The sequence below is a fragment of the Triticum urartu genome, chromosome 2A (assembly GCF_056163025.1).
Source record: "Triticum urartu cultivar PI428250 chromosome 2A, HENAU_Tu73, whole genome shotgun sequence".
NCBI classification, from domain to species: Eukaryota; Viridiplantae; Streptophyta; class Magnoliopsida; order Poales; family Poaceae; genus Triticum; species Triticum urartu.
Window position 1 is genome coordinate 700,817,578 of NC_141874.1, and position 14,693 is coordinate 700,832,270.

General features: G+C 42.5%; 2 long non-coding RNA genes across 3 annotated transcripts; both read left to right on the plus strand.

The window, feature by feature from the left end:
* Positions 1-1,382: 1,382 nt before the first annotated feature.
* Positions 1,383-2,991, plus strand: LOC125526508 (uncharacterized). Of its 2 annotated transcripts, XR_015615250.1 has the most exons (6): positions 1,383-1,417; positions 1,518-1,548; positions 2,259-2,363; positions 2,443-2,515; positions 2,605-2,641; positions 2,732-2,991. It is a non-coding gene; the product is annotated as an uncharacterized LOC125526508 (long non-coding RNA). The 2 variants fall into 2 exon arrangements; XR_007291733.2 differs by having other exon boundaries at positions 1,389-1,548.
* A 707-nt stretch (positions 2,992-3,698) lies between these two features.
* LOC125526506 (uncharacterized) lies at positions 3,699-5,350 on the plus strand. The gene is made up of 4 exons (XR_007291731.2): positions 3,699-3,970; positions 4,072-4,299; positions 4,605-4,870; positions 4,969-5,350. It is a non-coding gene; the product is annotated as an uncharacterized LOC125526506 (long non-coding RNA).
* The last annotated feature ends 9,343 nt before the right edge of the window (positions 5,351-14,693 follow it).

Consider the following 14,693-nt stretch of genomic DNA (forward strand, 5'->3'; position numbering starts at 1 on the left):
CCACCAGCAAGTTCGCTCGTTGGAGCCCAGTCAGCGTCGTCATCCTCACCGTCACGAAGCCGTGCTCGCCCAAACGTCGTCCTCACCGTCATGAAGCCGTGCTTGCCCCAACGTCGTCCTCACCGTCATGAAGCCGTATCCATACCGGTCTCAAACTTCACCTAAAGCACCGCCGCGTGTCTCGTCAGTACACCACCCTGCAAGCAACTATCGCCTCCATCAAGCATCTTCAGTCTCCACCACGTCAACCAGGTGATCCCTTGATTCGCATAGCCCCTATAGTTTATCATTAAATCAACCAAAGTGGCCTCCTTCATTTATATGCATCTGAAGTCTCGATCCTCTTCTCCCATCGTCTCCTTACTTCCTTCCTGTAGGCAATGCACTCTAAGTGTTTGGTGAATTGTTTGCTTGCCCAGAATTCAATTCTGACAAATATTCTTGAAAATATGTGAGCAACTGTTTGGTCCAATCAAATTTTACATGTCAAAACTCAACAGCAGTACAAGTAGTGTTAGATAGACTAGCCAAATAATCTCAGATTCCATTTATGCTGGAGCATAAAGCATGATAATGTTTGGTTATACAGGCTGCAACGAGCTATGCTATTTTGTAGTAAGTTTAAACGAACAAAGACTATATACGCGTCTGCTTCATCTGCTAAATGCGCCCCTCTGAAGTTTTCCATGAACGTTCTGTCCTGCAAAACGTGTCGATTCGCTGTTCTGTAATCTGTTTAATTCAGTACTGCCGTTTGTATGCACCTGCGTCCACATCGTATTCGTGTATTACCTACAGCTCATCTGACTCGTATATCAGTATTTGGTACTTTAGCTACAAATCCCAATGAGCACCCGGAACCAAACGTCCGCCTCCGGCTTGTATAGGCCATTTTTGTCGGAAGATCACCTTATTCATGGCTGGAATCCAATCTGTACCATTTGCTAGAAGTAGACTCTCTTTAAAAATAGGTACCAATATGTTTCTATCTAATCTGTACCGTTTGCTAGAAGTAGATTCTCTGTATCATAAATTTTTACCATTATTTTTCTATGCCTCGACGGCTTTGAAGCCTAAACATCCCAGAGTAGGCTGCTGCAAGTGAAAATCAGATGAAGAAAATTTACAAGGCCCTCCAGAGATTGATGATATATTAGCAAAAAGCCTCCGGAATCTACTAGCCAAATTAAAATAATTTGTAAGCTCAAAACATTTTTTTCAAACACATATCTATTGTGATGTATATGGTCCATTTATGCCATTGTGGTACTCTTGCATGCAGGGCCAAATGGAGATGTGCGGCGGATTATAGGGGAATTCTGAGGTAAAATTTTGTCGGAGTTACGCGGGGGGGGGGGGGGGGGGGGGGGGGGGGAATAATTGTGGAGACTAATGGAAGTGGTATTCCAAATGGAAGGTTGGCTACCATTCTCTGTCAGCATCTTACTTGGCTTGCTGAGAACTCAACATTTGCACCATTGCATATTCCGAGATGTGACAATGAATTGTTTCTACAGAAAGCATGGGCAGATGATCACAGATGTGGAGGTAAATTTTTCATAGCACTGTTCAAGACTGTTAATTTGACATAGTTGATTGTCAATTTTAATTTTTGAAGGAGAAATTTATTTACCCCAATGAGATGAGGCAACATACACGAGACTGGATCTAATTGACAATTAACAAAAAATGGAGAGTGTTTATGTCTCGTTTGAAGAATAAATTTTTTGAGCATGACAAGAGGTCTTTGGCCGAAATTATAGCAGGTGTTCCCAGAGATGTTAACTAACATCAATGGCATACTCTTTTTGGGTTTTGGTGCTAGGATTCACCATGGTTATATGTTCTATTCTTATACTTAATCTGGCGTACATAATTAGTTTGGTGACACTAGTATTGACTGGATGTGTTGTTTTTCCAAAAATTATGTGAAAAGAACACCGAATGTGCAAAGAAGCAGAAGAATCCACACACAACCGGGAGAAAAATCCATGCTAGGCTTAGAATCGACTTTTACTTAACATTCTAAGAAAGAAGAAAATGTTCAATTTGCACTGCGGGCACTAGGAGATAATGTAGAAAACATGACAGATGAGTTTGCTATGATGCATTCATTTCGGAAGCGAAAATTCCCTAGAGAGGATTTGAGAAAAGGATTTGTAACCGCGGAAGTGATGAAGTTGGTATATGAACCACATTTCTTTCTGCAAAGATGAAAGTATGAGTATTAATATACTATTATCATGTTCTTGTTTCAGGTTGATCTCAACGAAAGAGTTGCTGGCAATGACCTCCCAAATGAATCACATAACATAGTTGAAGAATAACCTGGCAATATGCATGCTCCATTGAGTGCTCTACAGGTGATGTAATAGTTTCTTCACTAATAAATATTCTAGTTTATTCTCATACTTAAAAACAATTGTTTGTCATAAGTTGCAGGAACTACATCCTAGCAATTGTGTGAGAGCCAAAGAGTGTTATACCGGTTTATCATTGCCAACTGGTTGCTAAGGTGTGTGTCCATAAATTTCTGCATTGTTATTGAGAAAATGCCTATGTTTTGTATAAGTTTACTTACAATGAACTGAACCTCAATTGTAGAAAGCACACATTGAGAAGTATATCGTACCAAACACTGGTACATCTCTTACAATTTCATCAAAGTACATTTCTTCTCACACTACTCTTAAAGCTTAAGTTCTATTTTTTTGTTATCTTTCTTTTCCAGGGTAGCTCATGATTTAAAAAAGGAGTGCATTGCAGGAGCCAGGAGCAACAACAGAAGAATTAGTTTTTAAATGGACAAATATTATGTGTTATGTAAAGGATTTAGCTTCATCACAAAACTTAGTTCTAGTGTTGTATGATATTTTCTTTATTGTTTGCATCTTTCATATTAATGTCTGATTTGATTCATTTTAGAACTCAAGATGTTTATTCTTACTAATTGATATTGTGCGAATGCTTGTGAATACAACTGGTGCTATGGGTGGATCCCTTTACATAATATTTGTTGCCTATTAATGTGACTGGTGATATGGATGGAGGCCTTTACATAACGATATTTGTTAATGATTTTGCACAAACATGTGGCGTGATAAAGTAATTGGATTTGAAACGATGAAATGCAAATTCAAAATAAATAAAATAATGTTTAAAGTTAAATATTACGTAGGTACAAAGAAGCTTGTATATATTTAGAGACGGATATAACGTCTCTACATAGCGTGTATAAGAATGGGGTCAAGGCCCATGATGAATGAAATGGCTATGTGTGTAGAGACAGCGCATCTAATAGAACGACTCTACTTGTCTAGATACGATTAGAACGTCCCAATATAGTGTCTCATATCTAGGGATGCTTTTGAACGTCCCAGTATATCGTCTAATCCCATGTAGACACGCTTAGCTAGCGCGTCTAAATGTTTTGAGACGGCCCACGGGGAGATGCTCCAAGAACGCTTTATAAAGTCGACTCTATGGTCGCCTAGAGATGAAATAACATGTCTCAGCTATGGAATATGGCGTCTCTATAGGACGCGGAGTAATTGATCCCGAGCACACAGGCTCTCGGAATCTTTCTCCGCTCGATACGTCGTCGCGATTCGCGTTATCTGACACACGTGACCAAGGCCGGGCCCAGCGGAGGACGTGGCAGAGATAAAGAAAAGGAGGAATCCTCGTGGGCGGTGGGGCAGAACGGGATTTCCGTTCCAGGCCGTGGCCAACTGGCGTCAGAGCCGTGGCTCGAGTCCGTAGCCAATTCCTGATCCGTGGATCAGTGTCCGTTAACGACGTTAATGGGCTGGAGTAAATGAAGAAATGGGTAGGTGGATATGGTGGCTCCTTCCTCTCGCACCTGTCGGTCGGGTTCTATCGGGGCGGCTCGGTGGCGATAGCAGCAGTTCTAGGGTTCGAGAATCTCTGCTCCGGCGCGCATGGAGTTCTTGATGGAGCCGTTCAACAGGTGCGAAATCTGCCCGCGTCTGCTCTTTCTGGTCTGCGATTTGGTTTTGCTAAAGTGGGGGATCTAAATCTTGAGCGCTCGCTGTGTGTGTGTGCGTGCAGTAGGACTCCGATTGAAGAGGTGACTGACAGCGATTTACCAATGGAACCGCTGCATCACCCTGTTAGATCGCCGCCCGGCGCTGGAGTGGCAGCTGCGAGTGCTTCAAGTGGCGGGGCGCAGACCTGTCCAGCGTCGGCGGTAGGATAAGCAGGGAGTGGAGATAAGCCAGAGGCTTCAGAAAACTCCATGGAGCAGATTGATTCAAAGACGCCTGGGTGGACACGAAGGTATGAACTTCAAAGCATACAATTTATTAGGAACATAAGGAAACCTAATTCTGAATGTATCTCTGTCATTTGTTGTACTATGAGGACAGAAGTAAAATTGATAAAATTGTGGGAAAGATATCTGTGGTTGCCATGATTGCATTGTGTGCAAAGTGCAGGAGGGGTAGTCTGTGACAGAAATTGGAAACATTAGAATGAGCAAAGTCAGAATGCAGAAATGACATCTGAATATTTGTGTGGGAAACAGGATGACTGGCAGCAAGTCGTTGTTGAAACTGACCATAATTTGCGTGTTTGCATTTCAGAGTCAGGATTGGAGTTGCTATGCCAGGTCGTGCCCCATGCCCAGGTAGGATCACAACATTGGAGAAATCAGTCCGCGCCTTTGCCGAGGCCCCTGGGGAGAATGTCATTGTTACCGAAATTAGGGGTCACTTTTGATACACTAGGCGAGGCCTACGATTTCTACAATCTATATTCATGAGAGAAAGGATTTGGAATTCGATGTGGGAAGAGTAGGCTAAATGTCAATCGGACAAAATGCATGCAGGAGATAGGATGTGGTTGTGCGGTATGCTTCCGTTTGTTGAAACTTTTTACAATATGCATATCATTTTTAGATTGTCTGCACTTGTTTTGCTGAAAGTTGGTAGTATGAAATGGTTGCAGGCAAAACCAATAGTGGAGAATACTTCATCCTGCCGGTGTGAAGTCCTGCTCTCTTAACTGAAATTCGGGATGTGGGGGCTGGTAGCGCCTGTCCTTCATTGGCACCGGACAAGTGTTCAGCGTCTTGTGGTGATACTTGTTGAGCCGCGACATCACAACTGCCTGAGTCGGACATGATTACAGCCTGTACATAATGTTGTCAGTGCTTAAGCAATGTAGTATCACATAGCGTGCGATCCCTATGTCCAGTGATATCAGACATGCAAAATGCTATGCTTGATGTGTACGTAGGCATGCACTAGCAAAAACTATTAAGAACAGAATGTATTCTCGACAAAGTAGTTCTGCCTCGAATCTGCATATGCATGCGCTCGTTTTTGCATTGACAGGCTAAAAGGAAACAGATCCGTGTTCTGCTCTAAACAAAGCTTAGGATACCAGGAGTGATCTGTACTTTGCAATTCAGAACAATTCGAGATTTGCACAATTAAAATAAAATACGCATACACAGGATTCAGATCAGATCCACCCTCGCAAAACACAAAAACAGCGGATTCATGTGTAGGTCACTTGCGGTGGTGGAGACGCGGAGCACGCAGGAGCGTACCCGGCGTAGCGCGGGCAGGGGATCCACTCCGGCGAGATTGCAGGTGCTTTTTCGGTTTTTTTTCCGAATGTTAGGATTACTGCTAAATTCATTGAACAAGAGAAGGAGGTTGGTCCAGTTTATAAGGAAAACCGAACATAAAACCATACAAACTACGCCTTTCGGCAAACAACACACATCCTCATAGCCACGGGTCCCTCTAATCGGATAGACCTCCAAGACGATGCCGCCAAGGGAACGCGACGCCGGGTGCTTCTTCGGGTTGGGGAGGGTGGACAGGGGAGTAACTGAGATACAGCCGCCCGCTGGCTGTGCACGGCAGAGATAGGTACAAGTGTGATTTATTGCAGGGTAGTGGTAAGTCTGATCTGCCATCCGGCTATTCACAGTAACACCCTTAATAATTTTGACTCCCCATATCAACAAAATTAAATTAATACCGGGATCACAATTCATTACTGGCGAACATGCGTGATTACAAGGATTTAACTTAGCACCACAAGGATATCTAACGAACATGGCTGCACTAACCTATTCTCCTACCGACTAAGCAGATAGGCTATCTTGACTAGAACGGCTAACTTAAACACTCCGATCGTGATGTGGCCACCGCTGCGCCTCCTGTGTTAACCCGAGCGTGCCCGCTCCATGCCTGCTGCTCCACTCGGCCATTCCGTGCAAGCTCGCATCCGCGCCTCCACTCCTCCATTGGTTCGCCTGATCTAGCTCTCCGGTGCATGTAAGCTGCGGGCTGATGAGGGGCGGCTACAGGATCTGCAACAATCTGGTCACTCAGCTGAGCACGGTACTCCTCGGTCGACCTCATGTATCCACAGAGCCCTTTCTACAAATCGCAACAAATGAGGAAACCAAATGCATTAGAAACTAGAAATCCAACGCACAGGCTGCGATCAGCAAAAATCGATTCTGGCTATAAAACTTACATCCCTATTGACTCACTTGTAGAAGCGACCAGCGTTTAATCCGCTGCAGGCAATCCAAGTGTAAATCCAGGCATGGCAATCCTTGCATGGAACAAGAGGCAAGATCTCGTCATGGCCTACCGACGAGGAAGATGCAGACATGGCTAGGAAGCGTTGGAGCTGCTGGCAATGGCTGGAGTGAGTTCTGGTGGAGCTGCAGATCTGGGTGAGCGGCCGGCTGGATGAAGGGGGTTACGAAGAGGAGGAGCGTGTTCAAGAAGATTGGTAGCTCCAACGGCTGGGTACATTGAATGAAGTAGTGGGCGGCGTTAGTCCAGAATCGCGGCCGAACCGGCTCAATTCCTGAGCGTATTTCTGATCCGCGCCGAGGATTGCTGACGGAGTAACCATAACGCATCCCGACCTGTGGGCCAACGACCATAATAAAAAAATCAGAAACCAAAAATTGAGCTGGACCCGCACTGACGCCGTTGAGCATCTCGATATAGCCGTGCGGTACCGATTCCGGGATCCTGTGAGCTCGGGCTCACAATAGTATTTTCGGTCTCTATAGGCATATTTTCTTGTTGTGTTCATGCTCACAGAAACTTTGTGAATCTTGATTACAGAAACTTTTTAACAAAAATAATTATCCCCTTGTACAATTTCATTGTATTATAAAAATACGAAAAGTCTAACGTTTGCATCTTGCCCACACGCGTGGATCCGCGTCTGTTTGCGAGCGCACGAATCTTGACATGTTTTAAGTGCCACGTAGGACTGGACTGGTGTGTGGGCATTCACCCGGTCGCCCACACAGCCGTTTCACCACACGGGAGGGGCTGGTGTGTGGGCGTTCAGCAGTTCGCCCACACGCCACTTTCCACTTACGCACAAGGCCTGGTGTGTGGGCATTTGCCATCTCGCCCACACGTCCGTTTCATCTCCCACACCCAAGTTGCCACTTGCCTTGTGGTTTGCAGTGTACATGGCAACTGCCACTGTGTGCTTTATAAGCAGGTGGCAACTCTTTCTTTTTTTACCCGAACATGTCAGTTGCCATGTTTTTTGAAGGGTACACGGCAACTTCCCTAGCGTGCTTGTAATCAGATGGCAACTCTCTTTTTTTTTACCCGAACATGTTGTTTTCCCATGTCTTTTTGTAGCGCTACACGGCAACTGCCTAGTGTTAGTAGGTGGCAAACCCCTAAAGTTTTCAAATCATGGCAACTATAGTAAACCAGACCATACATGGCAACAGCCGTAGTTGCCCAAAAATGGCATCTGGAACTTTTGACATGAGATGGCAACTGCAGTTAAGCAACCATAGCAACTGTAGTTGTTCGACATGGCGACCGTAGTTCAACGACATGGCAACTACAGTTAAACGAACATGGACGAGGGTCTGGACCATGGCAACTGCGGGCGCGCGGTGACTGTCATGCGGGCGTGTGGGACCATGAGGTACGAGGCCTAACGTACGGAGCGTGTGGGCGTTATCTATTTCGCCCACACGCACGCGTGTGAGAGGGATCGGGAGGGAAAAAAGAGATGTGTGGGCATTACATGCTTTGCCCACACGTAGGTGTGTGGGCTGTTCCTCTTATATTCCACACAAAATGTGTGGGCAGACCCCCTAACGCCCACACGTGTGGCACTTATCGGCGTCCTAAAAATAATGTGCCAAGATTTGCCTTTAGGATGTTTACATTGCTTGTTGGTTTGTGTGGTGCAGAACAGAAACTTTGGCTGTAGTGCGCGATTTTACATTTTTTTACTGAAAAGTCAAACGGTTCTGAAACTTTTTGCACTGTCTTTCTATACTTTTTTTATTTTTCCTAATTTTTTCAGAATTTTTGGAGCACACAAGTATGGTTAATGTTTAGATTACTACAGACTGTCCTATTTAAGACAGATTCTGTTTTTGATGCATAGTTTGCTTGTTTTGATGAAACTATCAATTTCTATCAGTGGATTAAGCCATGGAAAAGTTAGAGTAGTGATTTGCTTTATTATACTAACAGATCTTACCAAACTTTCCGTTAAGTTTTGTGTGATTAAAGTTTTCAAGTTTTGGGAGAGATCACAATGAATGAAGGAATAAGGAGTGGCAAGAGCCTAAGCTTGGGGATGCCCGAGGCACCCCAAGGAAATATTCAAGGACTCCCAAGCAACCAAGCTTGGGGATGCCCCGGAATGCATCTCCTCTTTCTTCTAACAATCATCGGTAATTTTACTTGGAGCTATATTTTTATTCGTCACATGATATGCGTAAATCTTGGAGCGTCTTTTGCATTTAGTTTTCATTTTTCTTTTATGCACCATGCTGGTATGAGATAGTCCTTGGTTGATTTATAGAATGCTCATTGCACTTCACTTATATCTTTTGAGTATGGCTTTATAGAATGCTCCATGTGCTTCACTCATATCTTTTGAAGTTTGGATTGCCTGTTTCTCTTCACATAGAAAACCGCCATTTGTAGAATGTTATTTTGCTTCACTTATATTTGTTAGGAAGTGGGCATATTTTTTGTAGAAAGAATTAAACTATCCTGCTTCACTTATATCTATTTAGAGAGATGACATGAACTGGTCATTCACATGGTTAGTTATAAAATCCTACATAAAACTTGTAGATCACTTAATATGATATGTTTGATTTCTTGCAATAGTTTTGCGATATAAAGATGGTGATATTAGAGTCATGCTAGTGGGTAGTCTCACATCGACGCGGCTAATCAACGGGCTATGGAGATGCCCATCAATTGATGTCAATGCGAGGAGTAGGGATTGCCATGAAATGGATGCACTAGAGCTATAAGTGTATGAAAGCTCAAACTGAAACTAAGTGGGTGTGCATCCAACTTGCTTGCTCATCTGAAACTAGAGATATAAGTGACAAAAAAGGGAGATTGTCTTCCTTATGAGTGGCGGTCGGGGACAAGCGATGGTCTTTTCCTATCAATCTATCCCCCTAGGAGCATGCGCGTAGTACTTTGTTTCGATGACTAATAGATTTTTGCAATAAGTATGTGAGTTCTTTATGACTAATGTTGAGTCCATGGATTATACGCACTCTCACCCTTCCATCATTTCTAGCCTCTTTGGTACCATGCATTGCCCTTTCTCACCTCGAGAGTTGGTGCAAACTTCGCCGGTGCATCCAAACCCCCTGATATGATACGCTCTATCACACATAAGCCTCCTTATATCTTCCTCAAAACAGCCACCATACCTACCTATTATGGCATTTCCATAGCCATTCCGAGATATATTGCCATGCAAATTCCATCATCATCATATACATGACTTCAGCATTTATTGTCATATTGCTTTGCATGATCGTAAGATGCTAGCATGATGTTTTCATGGCTTGTCCGTTTTTTATGTCATTGCTATGCTAGATCATTACACATCCCGGTATACCGCCGGAGGCATTCATATAGAGTCATATCTTTGTTCTAGTATCGAGTTGTAATATTGAGTTGTAAGTAAATAAAAGTGTGATGATCATCATTATTAGAACATTGTCCCATGATCAAAATAAAAGTGGCCAAAGAAGCCCCCCCCCCCAAAAAAAAGATAGAGGCCAAAGAAGCCTATAAAAAAGAAAAAAAAGAAAAAAAAAGAGAAGGGACAATGTTACTATCCTTTTACCACACTTGTGCTTCAGAGTAGCACCATGTTCTTCATATAGAGAGTCTCTTGAGTTATCACTTTCATATACTAGTGGGAATTGTCATTATAGAGCTTGGCTTGTATATTCCAACGATGGGCTTCCTCAAATGCCCTAGGTATTCATGAGCAAGAAAGTTGGATGCACACCCACTTAGTTTCAATTTGAACTTTCATACACTTATAGCTCTAGTGCATCCGTTGCATGGCAATCCCTACTCCTCGCATTGACATCAATTGATGGGCATCTCCATAGCCTATTGATTAGCCGTGTCGATGTGAGACTTTCTCCCTTTTTGTCTTCTCCATACAACCTCCATCATCATATTCTAGTCCACCTATAGTGCTATATCCATGGCCCACGCTCATGTATTACATAAATACTTGTGTTGAAGTTGGAGCATGAGGTATTTATTGATTGTCTTCCTTATGAGTGGCGGTCGGCGACAAGCGATGGTCTTTTCCTACCAATCTACCCCTAGGAGCATGCGCATAGTACTTTGTTTCGATGACTAATAGATTTTTGCAATAAGTATGTGAGTTCTTTATGACTAATGTTGAGTCCATGGATTATACGCACTCTCAGCCTTCCATCATTTCTAGCCTCTTTGGTACCATGCATTGCCCTTTCTCACCTCGAGAGTTGGTGCAAACTTCGCCGGTGTATCCAAACCCCGTGGTACGATACGCTCTATCACACATAAGCCTCCTTATATCTTCCTCAAAACAGCCACCATACCTACCTATTATGGCATTTCCATAGCCATTCCGAGATATATTGCCATGCAAATTCCATCATCATCATATACATGACTTGAGCATTTATTGTCATATTGCTTTGCATGGTCGTAATATGCTAGCATGATGTTTTCATGGCTTGTCCATTTTTTGATGTCATTGCTACGCTAGATCATTACACATCCCGGTACACCGCCAGAGGCATTCACATAGAGTCATATCTTTGTTCTAGTATCGAGTTGTAATATTGAGTTGTAAGTAAATAAAAGTGTGATGATCATCATTATTAGAACATTGTCCCATGATCAAAATAAAAGTGGCCAAAGAAGCCCCCCCCCCCCCCAAAAAAAAGATAGAGGCCAAAGAAGCCTACAAAAAAAAGAAAAAAAATAGAAGGGACAATGTTACTATCCTTTTACCACACTTGTGCTTCAGAGTAGCACCATGTTCTTCATATAGAGAGTTTCTTGAGTTATCACTTTCATATACTAGTGGGTATTGTCATTATAGAGCTTGGCTTGTATATTCCAACGATGGGCTTCCTCAAATGCCCTAGGTATTCATGAGCAAGAAAGTTGGATGCACACCCACTTAGTTTCAGTTTGAGCTTTCATACACTTATAGCTCTAGTGCATCCGTTGCATGGCAATCCCTACTCCTCGCATTGACATCAATTGATGGGCATCTCCATAGCCTATTGATTAGCCGTGTCGATGTGAGACTTTCTCCCTTTTTGTCTTCTCCACACAACCTCCATCATCATATTCTAGTCCACCTATAGTGCTATATCCATGGCCCACACTCATGTATTACGTAAATACTTGTGTTGAAGTTGGAGCATGAGGTATTTATTGATTGTCTTCCTTATGAGTGGCGGTCGGCGACAAGCGATGGTCTTTTCCTACCAATCTACCCCTAGGAGCATGCGCATAGTACTTTGTTTCGATGACTAATAGATTTTTGCAATAAGTATGTGAGTTCTTTATGACTAATGTTGAGTCCATGGATTATACGCACTCTCAGCCTTCCATCATTTCTAGCCTCTTTGGTACCATGCATTGCCCTTTCTCACCTCGAGAGTTGGTGCAAACTTCGCCGGTGTATCCAAACCCCGTGGTACGATACGCTCTATCACACATAAGCCTCCTTATATCTTCCTCAAAACAGCCACCATACCTACCTATTATGGCATTTCCATAGCCATTCCGAGATATATTGCCATGCAAATTCCATCATCATCATATACATGACTTGAGCATTTATTGTCATATTGCTTTGCATGGTCGTAATATGCTAGCATGATGTTTTCATGGCTTGTCCATTTTTTGATGTCATTGCTACGCTAGATCATTACACATCCCGGTACACCGCCAGAGGCATTCACATAGAGTCATATCTTTGTTCTAGTATCGAGTTGTAATATTGAGTTGTAAGTAAATAAAAGTGTGATGATCATCATTATTAGAACATTGTCCCATGATCAAAATAAAAGTGGCCAAAGAAGCCCCCCCCCCCCCAAAAAAAAAGATAGAGGCCAAAGAAGCCTACAAAAAAAAGAAAAAAAATAGAAGGGACAATGTTACTATCCTTTTACCACACTTGTGCTTCAGAGTAGCACCATGTTCTTCATATAGAGAGTTTCTTGAGTTATCACTTTCATATACTAGTGGGTATTGTCATTATAGAGCTTGGCTTGTATATTCCAACGATGGGCTTCCTCAAATGCCCTAGGTATTCATGAGCAAGAAAGTTGGATGCACACCCACTTAGTTTCAGTTTGAGCTTTCATACACTTATAGCTCTAGTGCATCCGTTGCATGGCAATCCCTACTCCTCGCATTGACATCAATTGATGGGCATCTCCATAGCCTATTGATTAGCCGTGTCGATGTGAGACTTTCTCCCTTTTTGTCTTCTCCACACAACCTCCATCATCATATTCTAGTCCACCTATAGTGCTATATCCATGGCCCACACTCATGTATTACGTAAATACTTGTGTTGAAGTTGGAGCATGAGGTATTTATTGATTGTCTTCCTTATGAGTGGCGGTCGGCGACAAGCGATGGTCTTTTCCTACCAATCTACCCCTAGGAGCATGCGCATAGTACTTTGTTTCGATGACTAATAGATTTTTGCAATAAGTATGTGAGTTCTTTATGACTAATGTTGAGTCCATGGATTATACGCACTCTCAGCCTTCCATCATTTCTAGCCTCTTTGGTACCATGCATTGCCCTTTCTCACCTCAAGAGTTGGTGCAAACTTCGCCGGTGTATCCAAACCCCGTGGTACGATACGCTCTATCACACATAAGCCTCCTTATATCTTCCTCAAAACAGCCACCATACCTACCTATTATGGCATTTCCATAGCCATTCCGAGATATATTGCCATGCAAATTCCATCATCATCATATACATGACTTGAGCATTTATTGTCATATTGCTTTGCATGGTCGTAATATGCTAGCATGATGTTTTCATGGCTTGTCCATTTTTTGATGTCATTGCTACGCTAGATCATTACACATCCCGGTACACCGCCGGAGGCATTCACATAGAGTCATATCTTTGTTCTAGTATCGAGTTGTAATATTGAGTTGTAAGTAAATAAAAGTGTGATGATCATCATTATTAGAACATTGTCCCATGATCAAAATAAAAGTGGCCAAAGAAGCCCCCCCCCCCAAAAAAGATAGAGGCCAAAGAAGCCTACAAAAAAAAGAAAAAAAGAGAAGGGACAATGTTACTATCCTTTTACCACACTTGTGCTTTAGAGTAGCACCATGTTCTTCATATAGAGAGTCTCTTGAGTTATCACTTTCATATACTAGTGGGAATTTTCATTATAGAACTTGTCTTGTATATTCCAACGATGGGCTTCCTCAAATGCCCTTGGTCTTCATGAGCAAGCAAGTTGGATGCACACCCACTTGGTTGTAGTTTGAGCTTTCATACACTTATAGCTCTAGTGCATCCGTTGCATGGCAATCCCTACTCCTCGCATTGACATCAATTGATGGGCATCTCCATAGCCCGTTGATTAGCCGCGTCGATGTGAGACTTTCTCCCTTTTTTGTCTTCTCCACACAACCTCCATCATCATATTCTAGTCCACCTATAGTGCTATATCCATGGCTCACGCTCATGTATTGCGTGAAAGTTGAAAAGGTTTGAGAACATCAAAAGTATGAAACAATTGCTTGGCTTGTCATCGGGGTTGTGCATGATTTGAATGCTTTTTGTGGTGAAGATGGAGCATAGCCAGACCATATGATTTTGTAGGGATAACTTTCTTTCGCCATGTTATTTTGAAAAGATATGATTGCTTTATTAGTATACTTGAAGTATTATTGTCTTAATGTCAAATGATAGACTATTTTGAATCACTCATGTCTTAATATTCATGCCATGATTAGATTACGTGATCAAGATTATGCTAGGTAGCATTCCACATCAAAAATTATCCTTTTTATCATTTACCTACTCGAGGACAAGCAGGAATTAAGCTTGGGGATGTTGATACGTCTCCATCGTATCTATAATTTTTGATTGTTCCATGCCAATATTCTACAACTTTCATATACTTTTGGCAACTTTTTATACTATTTTTTGGACTAACATATTGATGCAGTGCCCAGTGCCAATTCCTGTTTGTTTCATGTTTTTTGTTTCACAGAAAATCCATATCAAACGGAGTCCAAACGGGATAAAAACTGATGGAGATTTTTTTGGAATATATGTGTGATACGTCTCCAACGTATCTATAATTTTTGATTG